The sequence below is a fragment of the Kogia breviceps genome, chromosome 3 (genome assembly GCF_026419965.1).
Source record: "Kogia breviceps isolate mKogBre1 chromosome 3, mKogBre1 haplotype 1, whole genome shotgun sequence".
Lineage (NCBI taxonomy): Eukaryota > Metazoa > Chordata > Mammalia > Artiodactyla > Physeteridae > Kogia > Kogia breviceps.
Window position 1 is genome coordinate 71,317,381 of NC_081312.1, and position 15,988 is coordinate 71,333,368.

The 15,988-nt window shown below is 35.2% G+C and overlaps 1 long non-coding RNA gene and 1 pseudogene across 8 annotated transcripts in view; both read right to left on the bottom strand.

The window, feature by feature from the left end:
- Window positions 1-15,988, bottom strand: part of LOC136793801 (uncharacterized) — a 1,119,572-nt gene that overhangs the window by 867,337 nt on the left and 236,247 nt on the right. The gene's annotated exons all lie outside the window — the stretch shown is intronic.
- Window positions 858-15,988, bottom strand: part of LOC131752829 (peptidyl-prolyl cis-trans isomerase A pseudogene) — a 95,986-nt pseudogene continuing 80,855 nt past the window's right edge.

Genomic DNA, 15,988 nt, shown 5'->3' on the forward strand with positions numbered 1-15,988 from the left:
TAATAGATATCTCTACAACTCATTATTTTTTATTGTAAATAAGGTGCTAGACAGTAATAAACATGATAAAATGTAAAATGCATGAATGTTTTTGTTAAATCTCAAGTTGGTGGTGTACTTTAAACCATATTTTTCAGGAAAGGTTTCTTATATTTAAACATGTAGGGCCCAAAACTATCTTATCCAACAATTTTAGTTTCATGGATATGTAAAATAATTGACAAAGAAAGGAGTAAGGAAATGAGGATTTTAAGCATCAAGTATACTGACAGCAATGACAATACCCTACCATAAGGAGAGCTGAAGAGAAAGAATCATTTCTCTACAGGATAAGTTCCAGTTTAGGGAGGGATCAGACCTGATATTTAAACACAGTACTTGAAAAACCCATTCACAAGAGGAAAATCAAGTGTAAATAAAAAGTTTTAGCATTTGAATATCAACACAGATTTGGATACATTTCAATGTCTTTATTTCAGAATTTTTGTTTGTACTATGCAAAGGATCCAGCAACTTCCTTCCTCATATAGTCAAATGATTGATCTCATTCACAAAGCTGTGTATATTAAATGGTATAAAGTATTTGAAAGATACATTTATTCTTTGATCAGATTTGGATAAAACTGCAGAATAGGTAAGATTTTTTAAATTTCTGTTTAGTTTTTATTTTATAATCATAAACTTAACTCTTCCATCTAGCTAGACTTGGAGGGGGACAAAGAAAATATGGAACCCAAGGAACAGTAGCAAGAGCACAAAAGTTATAGGATAATGAGAGCAGATGGAGGTGGAGGGGTATTCTCCTGAACTACAAAAGAAATGGTCTGGTGGTTGAGATAAAACCTAAGTCAAATTTATTACAGTTGTTCATAGTGGGCAATGGTGATCTTGCTGGTCTTGCCATTCCTGGACCCAAAGTGCTCCATGGCTTCTAAATCATTTATACACTCTTTTACCTTGACAAAGACCAACCCCTCAGTCTAGGCAATGCAAATAAAAAGTAGGAACTGTTTGTGTTGGGCCCAGAATTTGCCATGGACAAGATACCAGGACCCGTGTGCTTCAAGATGAAGCTCTCATCATCAAACTTTTCCCCATAGATGGACTTGCCACCAGTGCCATTAAGGCATAGCAAGTCTCCACCTAGGCACATAGACCCCAGAATAATTCTGTGAAAGCAGGAATCCTGATAACCTTTCTTCCCAGTGCTAAGAGCACAAAAGCTTTCTGCTGTCTTTGGAAGTTTGTCTTCAAAAAGCTCAAAGGAGACACTCTCCAGGGACTCATTGTTGATGGCGATGTAGAAAAAATACAGTGAGGTTGACTAAGGCTGGTATGTCTTCCAGTGGCAGCAACAGCATCAGCAAAACCCAGAATAGGTAAAATTTTAATTGAACTCTCTATTCAACTTTTCCTTCTCATGTGTTCTGTCACAGCTCCCAGAACCGCACTCTTCACGCATCTTTAGGCCTTAATATTCTCTTCCCCTCTAACCTTAAAAAGGACAGCTGATAAACATATTTTGATCAAATTTCAATATCTCAATATTTTAATCCTCAAGCTATTTCCTCATTTACTTATCCTGAATGCTATGGAAGAAACTGACATGTTCTGCTGTGTTCTCCACTTCTTGCACATACATTCCAGCCTCTGTTACAGGTATGTGTAGCCACATGACTGATTACTATCAAGAAATGGTAGTGAAATTGTTGTGTGTCACTTTCAGGCCACAGACCATAAAACCATTTGGTGTCCTCTTTGCTATTTTTCCTCTGCCAGGTTAGGGTAGAAATGCTTACGTTGACCACAGAGAATATACATTGAGGAAGGTAAAGACTGCAATAGCCTGCCTCTCTGAATGACCATGTAGAGAATGACCCTTCTGTTGATCTCAAATACCTACCTTTGGTCAGTTACACAGAAAATCATGAAGTTCTGTTCTGTTTTGTTCCTTATCCACTTTCTGTTTCAGTGAGTAGATTATGTCACTTTAATACAAATGCTTATAAAGATCATTTACATGTGGTGGAATTTCAAACACCCACACTCATAGGTTACATAAAGAGGAAATTTTGCTTAGCAATTCATCCTACATATCTTTCCATACTGGTGAGAAAAAATTTATTTTACTGTTGTAAAGGCTGCATAATATTTCATTTTGCCATATTTAACTAGTTTCCCATTCATAGGACATATCATACTCCATTCTGTTATATATTTCAATGTATTCAATGCTTACTGAAAGTCCTTTCATACCATAGTTTTATCATCCCTGATTTATTTTAATTTATATTAATCAGTTGGATAAATTTTTAAAATTTCAATTTTTGTCAGGTGTGCTTGGATGCTGTCATGTCCAAGCACATTATGTGTTTGAGATTTTCTGTCTTTATATTTGAATGAGAACTTGGTGAGGCCAAAAATAAATCTTGGTTTATGCTTATTTTCTCTTAAGATTTGTAAGCCATTGTTCCTCAGTCATCTTATGCTGACTGTTTTAGTGCAAAGTACTGGGACAAACTAGATTTTTTCCTATATTTTTTGTAATGTGTCTTCACATTGAAAGCAGAGGCCTCCCTGCTCACCCCAAATTTCCATAGAATACATTATTTTGCTCTACTACTTCAATATTATATAAGGATATAGTAAATATTTACAGCCCTCTATCAATTCCTCTTTCATCAGTATGCCATTTGATCTGGAGATTCAAATTTTAATCTAATGACTATAACTACTCTTTTGTAGTGTTAATAATTTTCAGAAGTTTCACTTATGTCTTAAGTTGTATCACCTTTGCCTAACATCTTATATATTGCCATCTCTTGGGTTTCATTCATTCATTCATTATCTACTGCAAATTAACATGATTTTTCAAAAGTGACATTTCTTTCCTTAACTCAGTTTTAAGGTGTATCCTTTCTAATCCTTATTGCTTTTAATTTGTTTCACTTATTTTATATCTTTATTTAAAATTTAGGTATCCTTTACAAAAGTGAAAACATTTATTACTTCCTAATATATTCTCCCTTCTCGATTATCAAATATTTTTCATTGGCTTTATTTTCTTAAGAGTCATATTCTCTGTTTTATGATAGGGAGTAGTATTTATCTGATTGTTTTATTATATAAAAGTTCCATGTGTCTTATTTTTACCATTTACCTAACTTTTATTCATTATATTTCTCTTGTCTACTAACCTATCAATGGATGCACTTCATGCTGTGCTGTCTTTATTATTAATAATATTTAGATAAGCAATGTCTGTCAAGAGAAACAATTTGCCTAAGGATAATGTGATAAAGGAAATTGGGAAATAAACTGGAGGCAATAAGGAACATACTTCCAAAATATGGAACTGGAGGACAGATGTAACTAAAGAATGTTCCAAACAGACAGGTCATCTTTGTTTTCTGCAGCACAGATCCTTAACTCATAGCAATGGTCTGAAGTTAATGTGGGATTTGAAAAAGATACAGTGTAGTATCTAAATGTGCAGAACTCTTTCTTTTCAAATAAATTTACATTGAACAAGGTCCAAGGCCCTCATACCAGTCCTCATATAAACTTCCTGCAAAATGTGTCCCACCAGTTCTGCTGACATGCCCAGTCTAAATCATTCAGGAAGCATATCTTGATTTTCAATCAGGTTTTTCAGGAGACAAGAAGAGTAAAATGCAATTGTTGTGAAGAATATAAAAACTTAGTATGTTTGGGGAAATAACAGAAGGAAAAACATTTCAGTAAGAATTTTGGACATGCAAAAATTTTCCAAGTTGAAAGTGAAATCAAGAAGAGCATTCAGTAAGAGAGTCCAGAAACACTGAGTCATTAAAGTGCTTTTTATATCTCAGAAACATTTTTGACGATCACAAGATATAAAAGAGGGCAGGGTGTGTGACGCATGGGAGTAAGTTAGGAGAGAGATTATGTAGGGTCTCTTGATTAAGCTAAAGAATTTATGCTATCTTTTATGGCACAGACAATCATATAAGTTAAACCTGGTTGGTATACACACCTCTAGTTTTTTTTGTTGTTGTTGTTTTCTTTTAAGAAGAAATCTGGCCATACATTACATGGTAAGCCAGTCTGGAGAGAGATTATTGGTAAAGAGATCTGATAATTCTCTTGGATTAGTTCAAGTAAAGGCTAATCAGTGATGATTTAAACAGTGGCAGTGTAGTACAGGGAGGAATCTATATTCAAGAGCAAGTTCATTAATAGATTTGAGAAAACAACTATAAAAATGTCAATGAAGTTGGACTATGATAAGAAAAAAGGAGAAGAGAATAAGTGGAGCTTGTTGATAAGAGAATTTACTTTTATTACATTATATCTTAGAAGGGTAAATCATGAATTCAATAAAAGTTTGAATTAAAGTAATTCTAAATGGGAATTCTATATGGAAATATTTGTGTGAACTTTCAATAATGTCATTCTGAAATTCAGTATAGTTTAGAGAAAATGCTACTGATTCAAGAGTGCCCAGCTTTGAAATAAAAAATAAAATTATTATAGTAATAATATGCCATTAAAGATTTGTTGAGTAACAGTTAAAGTAAAAATAAAAAGTAATCAAATTAAAATGGCTAGGAAGTCCATCTTTTAATATGTGGGTAGAGGAGGATGACCTGCAAAGGCAGGGACTATCAGAAATGTAGTAGGAGAATCAGCCGCTACCAGAAGAAATGAATTGCAGAAGCCAAGGGAGAACATGTTGTAAAACTCAGTGTATGGACAATACTGTCAAAAACTGTAGAGAGGTAAGATATGCTAAACATTTTATATAAATCAATACGTATAATTTTATAAAAAGTTAAAAACCATAAGTTGATCTTGAATATAATTTAAAAGGAACTGGGTAAAATTGTTTGTGTAATGGCCAGACACTAGCGTCTTAAGAAATGTGTGCCACTGAGTAATATGAGAAGGTTGAGAAAATAAGTACAAAACATTATTTCAAGATGATGTTGTGGTAAAGGAAGGATGCATTTTGTAAGGAAATGGATTTTGATAGGCTTTTTCTTGGTTGATTGGTTGTTTTCATTATGAAAGAATGCTTATACTCAAGAACTGGGACAAAGACAGAGGGAAGACAGAGAACAAGGATCAAAGAGAAAAGGAAGGAAGGAGAGCAACAGGGGGAAAGGAGAGAGAGAGGGATGGAGGGAGGAGAGGGAGAGAGAGAGGGGGAGGAGAGGGAGAGAGAGAGGGGGAGGAGAGGGAGAGAGGGGGGGGATGAGAATGAATGAATTAATATGAATGAAGAGTAGAATAATGTAAGTAGTTAGGGATATAAATTTCCTGAAAAAGATTTGTAGGAGGCAGAAGGAAAGAAGAGATATGAGCCTTGAAAAATGAGAGATAGTACAGTCTCTATGACAGAATGAAAAAATAGAATAAGTATGATTAGGAAGTAAAGGGGATGGAAGTGTGTTTTTCTTTTTTCTGACATTATTTTTAATCTCTAAAATATGAGGTATGAATATTCCCTTTGCAGGAGGGAGGCAGTGTTTCTGTAGACTTAAAAATGGTGTCAACAGGTTTTACAAAGAACCTATGGCACTACAAAGATCTTTATGACTGTGCTTAGAACCCAGGTATGTCTGGAAAGTATGGATTTATGGCTTCAGTTTCAAGGTTGTGCACTTTTCTCTAGCAATGTCAGCAATGTCAAGCAACGTTAATATATTCAGTATTAAAGGTTAAAATGGATGACTTGTTTTATTCAATGCTTAGACTAGTCAGAGTTTAAGGATAAACATGAAGCTGAGACTGTTGGTAGTCTTGGGGGAAAAAAGTGTTGTTGTTATTAAGTCTGGAACCCAGGTTTAGAAGGTTCTTACTCTGAGAGCCCTTATTTCACTTGAAGATCACAGTGTATAAATTCTTGTATCAATCTATTTTTCTATACTGAAACATCTTAGTCTTTGTGTCTATCCTTTAATAATCCCTGCATTCACACAGGGAGTAGTGCCCACTTTTCCATCCATGCCGAAATGTTTTACCTCTGTGTTCTCTCCACACCTAGCTCCCTCATTTTTCATTCTCACAAACCTTTTTAATCTCTTGCTCTCCAATGACTTTTTGTCTGCAGTTTCAGATTTTCATATTTTCTTTCTCTTTAACTTGCAATTACCATATGCTTCACCGTTCCTTTTCAGCCAAGTTTTCAGTTTATAGACATTGTTTCCATTTCTTGATCACACATATATTCTCTCTTAATTTAGTGTTGTTTCTAACATAACCACATTTCAGAAATAAAAATAAATTATCAAAAGATTCCCACATCCTGGACTTTTCTGGTGGCACAGTGGTTAAGACTCTTCCTGCCAATGCAGGGGACACAGTTTCGATCCCTGGTCAGGAAGATCCCACATGCCGCAGAACAACTAAGCCCATGCACCACAACTACTGAGCCTGTGCTCTAGAGCCTGTGAGCCACAACTACTGAGCCCACGCACCACAACTACTGAAGCTCACGTGTCTGGAACCCATGCTCTGCAAGAAGAGAACCCACCTCATTGAGAAGCCCGCACACTGCAACAAAGAGTAGCCCTCTCTTGCTGCAACTAGAGAAATTCCATGTGCAGCCAAAAAAAAAAAAAAAAAAAAGATTCCCACATCCTTTTTTTTTACTTTCCATTTTCCTTGACCTCTACTGTATGTGGCAGCCAGTTCCCAAATGTCCCCTAGCAATCCCTGCCTGCTGGCATTCATACATTTGACTGTAAAAGGGTTGGTCTATATGACCAATAGGATATGGCAGAGATGATGAAACAGTACTATTGAGATTATTATGAAAGACACTGAGGCCTCTCTACTTCTGTCTCTGTCTCTCTTCACTTCCTGGGGAAAGTCTGCTGCTATGTTGTAACCATTCCTAATAGAGATGCCTACTTATTGAGGATATTCTGACATTATCACATCCCACTGTTTTATTTCCTGGTAGCACTTATCACTATCTAAATGTATTTCATGCATTTATTTTTATGTGTTTATTACCTTTCTCCATACTAGATTGCAATGTCCATAACAGCAGGGACTTTTACTATTTTTTCACCACTGAAACTCAGAACCTAGAACAAGATCTTCATGGACTGGATCAATGACTGTTTATTGAATAAAATAATTTAAATGCCTCATTCTCACAGAAAAAAAAGGAAGAGAGACAGAGAGTTTTATTACCCATCCCTGCATGTACCATAAGAAAAGTATGATGAATTTAAGTGCTCTGTGTACATATTCCATCAAGCCAAGAAACATAATTTGCATATGTCATTCTTTCTAATATGGTGCCCGGCAGCTTCCCTGATTATTGGCTACTTCTGTGTAGTCAGTATAAATGTCACTTGACACTGATTTTTCCATTTCAGGATGTACAAACTCTTAACTTTATTATTTTCCCAAATAACCACCTCCAGTTTGCTCTAATGTATGTTCTGGTAGACAACCCCACAGTATTCACTTTATACTTCTCACAACTGAAGGGAAGAGGAAACTGCTTCCCATGCCACCATCTCTATATCCTCCCCTAAATCAGAGTTTTAATACTGGACATCTAGATATGGTTTGATTCCATGAGGCTTGCAGTAGATTCAATCCATAAGGTGTTCTGTAAGTGAAAACTTCTGATCTGTTGATGTTTCTAGCAGTCAACAAAACCTGGGACTACTAATACACATTATACTTTTGTGAATCTCTTAGATTATTGTTAAATGATGGTCATTATTATTATTGTTGAGTATTTTTCAAACTATTAATTGCATATTTACACTTTTCAATAAAATTTTTATCATTATTGTTTTTGAGCCCTTAGAATTTTGGAAGAAACTTTTACATATGCATTCAAATATATTTACTAAGTAAAAGCAAGTCTTAAAAATCTGTTTCTACAAAATTTGCTGATGTCCAGCTATATGACAAAAGTGCTGCCATTAAACAACAAAGTATAAAACCATTCCAGAAGAGGCAAGCTTAAGATTCTATGAAATGTGCAGAATATTTCTAAGATAAAAAATTAATGAATAATAAATATGAAGAATAACCATTTACAATCTCTTCATCAGAGTAAAATCCAGGAATCAGAAACTAGCTAATTATATACATAATTTTTGTCATTGTATCAATTAAATCACACAACAGAAAGCATAATTTATAAATACTTAAGATTTTTAAACATATAGAATGAAAGGAGCTGTTTAAAGCCTCTAAATTCATGGTATCACGTTGTCTCTAAATTTTTTTTCAGTGCCTCTCATTTTGTTCTATATGATTCACTCTGCAAAAATTGGTGGTTAGGTTTGATTTACTCTACTTTCCCCATAGAGTTCTTGGAACTGGCACACTTCATTATAACTATGCTGTTACATTCATATCATTTAAACCCCCTCACAATCCCACATTTAGTAACTCAGTAGCACTTACACTTGTATTGCAACATCTTCCATTTTGATGTGCATGTTCTAAAGCCAGTTTTTTAGGGTTTAATCAATTGAATCATATACCTTTCAGAAATGAATTTGGATACTACAGCCAAATTTCCACCAAAATATTAAGATGTGCCTTGTCTGTTTTATTAATGCATTATAAGAATTAATTAGTAATACGTTTCCAATTCCCTGGGCTTGGCTTTATGTAGTTTATAAGTGATTTCACAGCTTCCACATAATTAATTCTGCTACTATTCTTTGATCTTTAATCAACATTTAACATTCCTCTGTTTATTTCTAATGGCACCCTGCAGCTTTTAAATTTACTTTATTCCTGCTTTATTTTCAAGGCCTAAAAGCAAACCTTAATTTTCTAGGTGTAACAACAGGAACAAAAACCTGTGCTTCAATTTCAATAGCAAAAATAAAACAAAATGAGAATTAAATAAATAAAAATAATTGAAGAGAAAATACAAAAATAAAAACAAAATACCTTCTATCAAGTCCTTAGAATCTCATTCACTGCTCTTACTAAGGTTTTCTAATCTTTAACATATATGTGCTGTAAGTTCACCAAATTTAAATATCGTACATATTTAAGACCTTAAGATAATAAATATATTGATGCTTCTTGAACAAAAAAACTGTGCGGTCTAAAACATATCCAATAATTTTAGGGATGTTTTAACCTCAAAAGACCCATGAAGCACACAAAATGTACCTACTTTCCATGAGTTAGTGCTATGTTGTGACATTGATTTTCACTATAAAAAATATCACAATAAAACATTTGGTTTTCTGCTGTAATTGATAATTGATTCTACTTAACAAGATCAAACATTCTCTATGGGAACACACAAAAAATTATATATGAATTGAAAGTTTTTTTGAAAAGTAGGTGATATGATCCTATAGGTAGAAAATGCAGTCTGTTAGAGTTATATATGTACAATATATTTCAAGTTTAGATATAAGACGATTCTACTTGCAAAATGTTTTACTAAATGGCTTAAAAAATAAGTTATAGTGTTCACAAACAACTCATTTTTTACATTAGGTGATGTATTCACTAACTTTCAGTATAATAAAATACAGTGTAAAAATACACTAAACATACATCTGACTGGAGATAATGCTAAAACATAAAGACTTGGATTGAAAAAGTTTGGAGCTGAACTCAACCAATAGACTCATCATGACATTATCTAAAAATCATTTAGTTGGTTAGGAAAAAGAAATTTATTTACAAAATGGGTAGAAGTACAATATCAAATAGAGAAATAGAGAAAGGATGCACTGACTTAACAAAATTCACAACTGCCCAAACTTAATATAGCTTTTTATATAAACTGCATTTGACTTCACTCATTTATTTTTTAGACACAATATTTGTCTTCATATTTCTCTCTGTATCTAGGCTTAAACAGAAAATGTGGAATTTTAATTTCAAAACATCAATGAGAGACTTTCTTTTCTAGTTAAAATGAACAACTTGTAGAAGTACAATACTCCCACTGAAACAATCAGATTGATATTTGATATACATAGATATAAAGATAGAAAAAAACTCCTCAAGCCCTGCTGAGAATGCAAAGATTTAAAGTGCTAAGGTCTTGAAAAAAAAGGAAATCAAACAGAAATAAGTCAATCTTGCCTCAAGGTCGGTGGCCTGTTTTTGGCAAATCTAAGCAGAAGGCTACTGCTGAGGAAAAAACAAACCTGCAGAGTCTTTTGTAGCCTTATAAGACTTGGAAAGCAGAAAATGGAGTTCTGGGCTACAGAAGCAGCTGATACATATGGGTCAAGATCCCAAAGAGAAGAGAGGCACAGAAGCATGAGTCTTTTATTTTGGTGCTTTCTCCGTAAGGCATATTCCAAATTCTAAATATACAAAGACCAACCAGAGGATCTTTCTATATTTAGAATTTAATATTCTACATATCAGAACTTAAACACAAATAAAATGAAAACCAGTGGATTTTTAGCAGTTTCACCATTCTGAAGTGACAAAAATATGAGTTCGGAAAGCAACCCTTGAAAATACCACGGGGTCAGTGGAAAACTCTTGAAGACTGGGCAAAACTGACATTGATCAAATTATACAAAGGTTTCAAGCAAGTCTTGGACTATAAAATCAACTAATGACCTACAGATGCTCCAATTATTCCTATCTAACATGGACATTAAAAATAACAAATAATCAATGTTATATATATATATCTCTATATATATGTTTTTGTGGTACACGGGCCTCTCACTGTTGTGGCCTCTCCCATTGTGGAGCACAGGCTCAGCAGCCATGGCTCACGGGCCCAGCCGCTCCGCGGCATGTGGGATCTTCCCGGACCAGGGCACGAACCCGTGTCCCCTGCAGCGGCAGGCGGATTCTCAACCACTGCGCCACCAGGGAAGCCCAAGTTCAATATTTCTAATGAGGATCCTGACTCATATTTTTACCATTTGCTCACAACTTTTAAGCCTCACTCCTCCTTCTTCACTTATGTGCCCCACATCTGGACAAGATGATATGATATTAAACGTGATAAGACCCAAAGAATAATGGAGATTCAGCATTTCAAATTTCTCAAGTAAACTGACCCAGATGTTTTCATGCCAAAATATCGTGGTCCCTATTCTTCCCAATAAAGGGCCCGAACCTTGGATTATGAGATCTACACGGGTTGAGAATTCACCGTATCTGGAGTTCTGCTTCCCTTTCTATTAGCCTTTTGCCTCAACCTCAGCTCTTTCTGCATCCATCTGAAAGAGATGAGTCTCCAAGCTGCCAAAGAGGCCCTCTGGCTTTCAATTTTAGCCTTAATTGGTGACTAATCAAACTCAGACTTTCATTGTCTGTCTACAATGCCATGAGATTACTCAGCAATAGCAGTTCGATTCCACAATACTCTAAATTAGTCCTTCTCCCATACTTGTCTAACACACCAGGCAGTGAATGACTAGTGCATTCTCTCCTATCCCTTTCACCACTGATGGGAGTTTTGACAATTAATTACACTATCAGCGTATACCAGGAGTTATCAGTATTCCACCTACTTTCAATAATGGCTCTCGCTGTCAGCCTGACAGCAGATAATTCAGTTTCAAAAACTCAGTTTAGAGACTTCTTCTTGGAAACACTCCCTTTACCAACTCTCTTAGATGTGTTCTCTGGAATGGTCTCTGAGGTAGAGACAGAAGTTTCTTGGAGGATGATCTCAGAAACAATATTTGAAGGGATTGAGAGAAATTAGTCTGAGTATAGGAAGATGTTCTACTGCAATATGTTGCAACAGAAATCTGTGATGATTCTATTGAGAACTCTGGAGCTGAGATGGCCTTTTATATTGGTCCCAAATTGAGGTAAGGGGGCTTTGTTATTGTACCGCACGTGGTATTAGATGTATGTTGCCTTCCTGAAGAATGTATAATCTTGGGTGATACAGCTTCTTTCCTCCAAGGACAATTCTCTGAGAGGAACACGTATGTGAACTGTCAGCAGCAAATATTCTTGAGAGCCATGATAGTAAAAGCCTTAGTCTAGAAGGGAGATTTGGATAGCACAACCCAGAATCCACTATATTAGTTTGTATAATTCTAACTTTCTACAATTTTAAAATAGGTAAAACTAATCTATAGCAATAGAATCAGGATAGAAATTAACTTTAGGATGATGATTGGAATAGGACATGAAAAGAGTTTCTGTGATGTTCATAATGCTCTATTCATGATGTGAGGAAATAGTACAGGCCTGGGTAAGTTCAATTTATGGAAATTACTCAAGTTATAAAATTATAAACTGTACATTTTTGTATACACATCATATTTCAATTAAAAATTTAGTTTAAAATCATATGTCACTCATACACATAACTGAAAGGATTTTTTATAATTTAATCTTTACTTTTACATAAGTTTGTATTTTGGAATTTTCTCTTATACTCTTTATATATAATTTAATATTTAATTTTCAATAGTGAAGGTGAATAATTATTATGATCAGGATATTTTTTAAATGACCAGTTTGACAGATTTGCATAATTGCTTAATGGATGTCTAAAATGTTCCTTTCGTAAATTATTAAAATAAGGAAAACAACCATCAGAATAATTAGAAAAATGCCAAGGACAACTGCTTTAAGAAATATATACTTTGGAAGTTAAAAGTTATCTAGCTCAACCATTTTGCCTGAACAAGATTAGGAGATGGAGTTGACTAAATTAAAGGAAAGACAATATAATGGCTTGGTAATTGACATGTAAACACCCCATCATTACAGTGTGAATATGTGATTGCTTCTCTCTTTTAAAGATGACTCCAGTTTACATGGTATTTACTTAGGGACTATTAAATGTAATTATAGGGTGCATTTCAGGAGAATGGAAACAAAGCGAAATTTGGTTTTGCATATCTATATACTTACTGCAGGAGTTAATAGTCTTTTGCAAAAGTCATTTTGCTTGGATACGAGTACATTGCTTGCCCCTGTCCTTAACCAACTGATAAAGTTACAGAGTTGTCCCAGAAGAATTTTTTAACATGATATAACTTTCCTAATATGTTGCATATCTTATTTTACAGTATAAGAATATTGCTGCTGAGGAATAAAATGATTATCTCTGGGTGTTCAAGAAATTTGTCAATGACAGTGATGACACATGATGATCTTTGTTACAGAGTTTTTATTACAATGCTTTTTATAATACATAATGACAATACATAGACAGTAAGATCCTGTAGCAGATATTCTGTGTTTATGAAAGGTGTTTCTACTGCCTGCTGGGGAAACCTGACTACATTTCCTAGCCTCCCTTACACTTAGATGTGACTATCTGACCTAGTTGTGGCCAAAGGATTGTCCTTGGAGTTGAAATATATCACTTCCAGATATAGCCTATTAAGAACTCCTCCAAGTAATGTCCATGTCTTCCCTTTCCCTAACTGCCAGCCAGAGGCAGACAAGCTATCAGAAGCCTCTGAGGCCCTGAGGATAGCAAAGACAAAACATGAACGGAGTCTAAATGCCTAGATGACCAAGTCCAGCACTGTGTAAAGACTGGAAATATCCACATTGTACTTCGTGTGAGTGAGAAATAAACGTATCATGTTTAATTCAGAGGTGTTTGTTATAATACTTACCCACTTACCATAAACAATTATTTACCCTAATAATACAAAAAATTAGCTGTAATTGATATGCTGCCATTAAAAAACTGAACTGTGTGGCATTAGTTTAACAGTTGAGGAATGGACAAAAAGAAAACAGAAACCTAGAGATTTCTGTTGAGCTGTAGCAAAAGTTCTATCTGCCATAACTTGGAAGGTAAGTCATATTCATAATGAGACAGCTGCTCTAGAGAAAGTGATTGGAAAAAGGCAGAATAGAAAGGTGTGTTGGTTACTATTGGCTGCCTTTACCAAAATGTTTCTAGAAAGATATGTTACAAAGTATAAAAAGAATTGAAGAATGTCCAGAGATCAAAAGTCATTAAGGATTGGAAAAGCAACTGTTTTAGACTCTCCTCTAGAAAGTGCTAAGTATGGGAGAAAAAAAAGTTGATCAAAGTTCAGTGAAAACTAGATAGGTAAAAAAAATTAAATAGCTGAGAGAGAGAGAAAAACAGAGAATGAGATAGCTAGGAAACTCAAAACTAAAATGTAGTATGGAGGTTCCTTAAAAAACTAAAAATAGTTGCCATATGATCCAGCAATCCCACTCTGGGCATATATCCAAAGAAAACTCTAATTTGAAAAGATACCTGCACCCCAGTGTTCATAGCAGCACTATTTACAATAGCCAAGCCAGGAAGCAACCTAAATGCCCACCAACAAATGAACGGATAAAGAAGATGTGGTACATATATACAATGGAATGTTACTCAGCCACAAGGAGGAATGAAATAATGCCATTTTGTGGCAACGTGGATGGATGTAGAGATTATCATATTAAGTGAAGTAAATCAGACGGAGAAAGACTTATGTGTGGAATCTAAAAAATGATACAAATGAACTTATTTACAAAACAGAAATAGACTCACAGACATAGAAAACAAACTTATGGTTACCAAAGGGGATAGCAGGAGTGGGGGAGATAAATTAAGAGTTTGGGATTAACAAATACACAATACTATGTATAAATTAGGTAAACAACAAGGACCTACTGTATAGCACAGGGAACTATATTTAATGTCTTGTAATAACCTATAATGGAAAAGAATCTGAACAAGAATATATAAGTAAAGTGTATTTAAGAACTTTGTCTGGGAAAGAACTATGGGTGCTTTATTGACCCATGGAGATGATTGGATTCAAATAGATCAGAAGGTTAGCAAGTTTTCACAGGAATTATATAGCCAAAAGAAACTGAGAGTGTTGTCTAAAAATGCCTGTGGCTTTTTCAGCCTTAAAAAACCCTGCCAGTAAACAAACAAAAAAACAAAAAAAACCCAAAAATCCCTGCCAGTAAGTAAACTGCAAGCACATGTAGACCCCAATCAGAACATACTTTATTCACATAAGATATTATCACAGAGGATAACAAGAAAGGCCCTGCATATATGGTGAAGCTAAGGCCCTAGGAGAACTACGATTCGAGAGATTAAGGACCTTTCTCCCCCAAATCAAAATCAGAGTCTAATGACAAAATTTTCCTCTTCAACCTCCACCACAAATGTGAGTCTTCTTAAAACATGTCTAGCAGGATATCAAACACTGAAATATATCTATGATGCTGTATCTTTCAATTTCCATATCTTCTTTTGTCATTCTGGACCTTCTCTATCACCTTGTATTTGATGTTTTAGGGGCAGATAACTTGTTTTTTCTAGTTCATTGATGTCTGGGCCAGAAAGAATTATGGCCAGACCTGATGGAGAGAACACAATATCACCAGAAAAGCTTTAAGGTGAATGGAACAACTAGATAGGATGTTGGCTTGTCTCTTAAGGCTAGTGTGTCCTATATGTCGGGGGGAGAGTAAAACAGGTATTTGTTGATTAAAGGTCAGGGGCTATGCAGAGACTGCTTTTCCTGCTACTTTCCTGTCTGAGATTGAGTTCCCCCCAAACAGACTCTGAGATGCAGATTTACAGGTGGATTTGTGGTGCGTAGGAGTACAGGAAGTAGGATTCTATAAAGGAAGGAGTTGAACTGTTGTTAATTCACCACAAAGGGCTTGGTCATCCCATAGAAAACACTGGAACTGAGAGGGCCCTTCACAGTTGTCCTGCCTGTGGCAAAGCTGGCCAGGTCTCTACAGCCCACATTGACCACTCAGAAGTGGCAGCCTCTGAGGATGAGGCAAGAACTAGCTGTGTCAGATCTCTTCACCTGAGGGCAATTTTTAGAGAAAGAATTAGTTGAAAGTTAACCCCTACCAGTACTTCAAGCAGCTGGAGAAATAAGCACCTCGGTCCCAAAGGGGGAATCTGAAGGACAACATCTACTGTACTCCAAGGCAGAAAGCAAAATTACATTTTCTACTCTGCTACTCTTGCAGTCAGGTATGGCTACATGACCAATGGATATGCCCAATTTATAGGCCTGGTTAATAAAACTCCCCT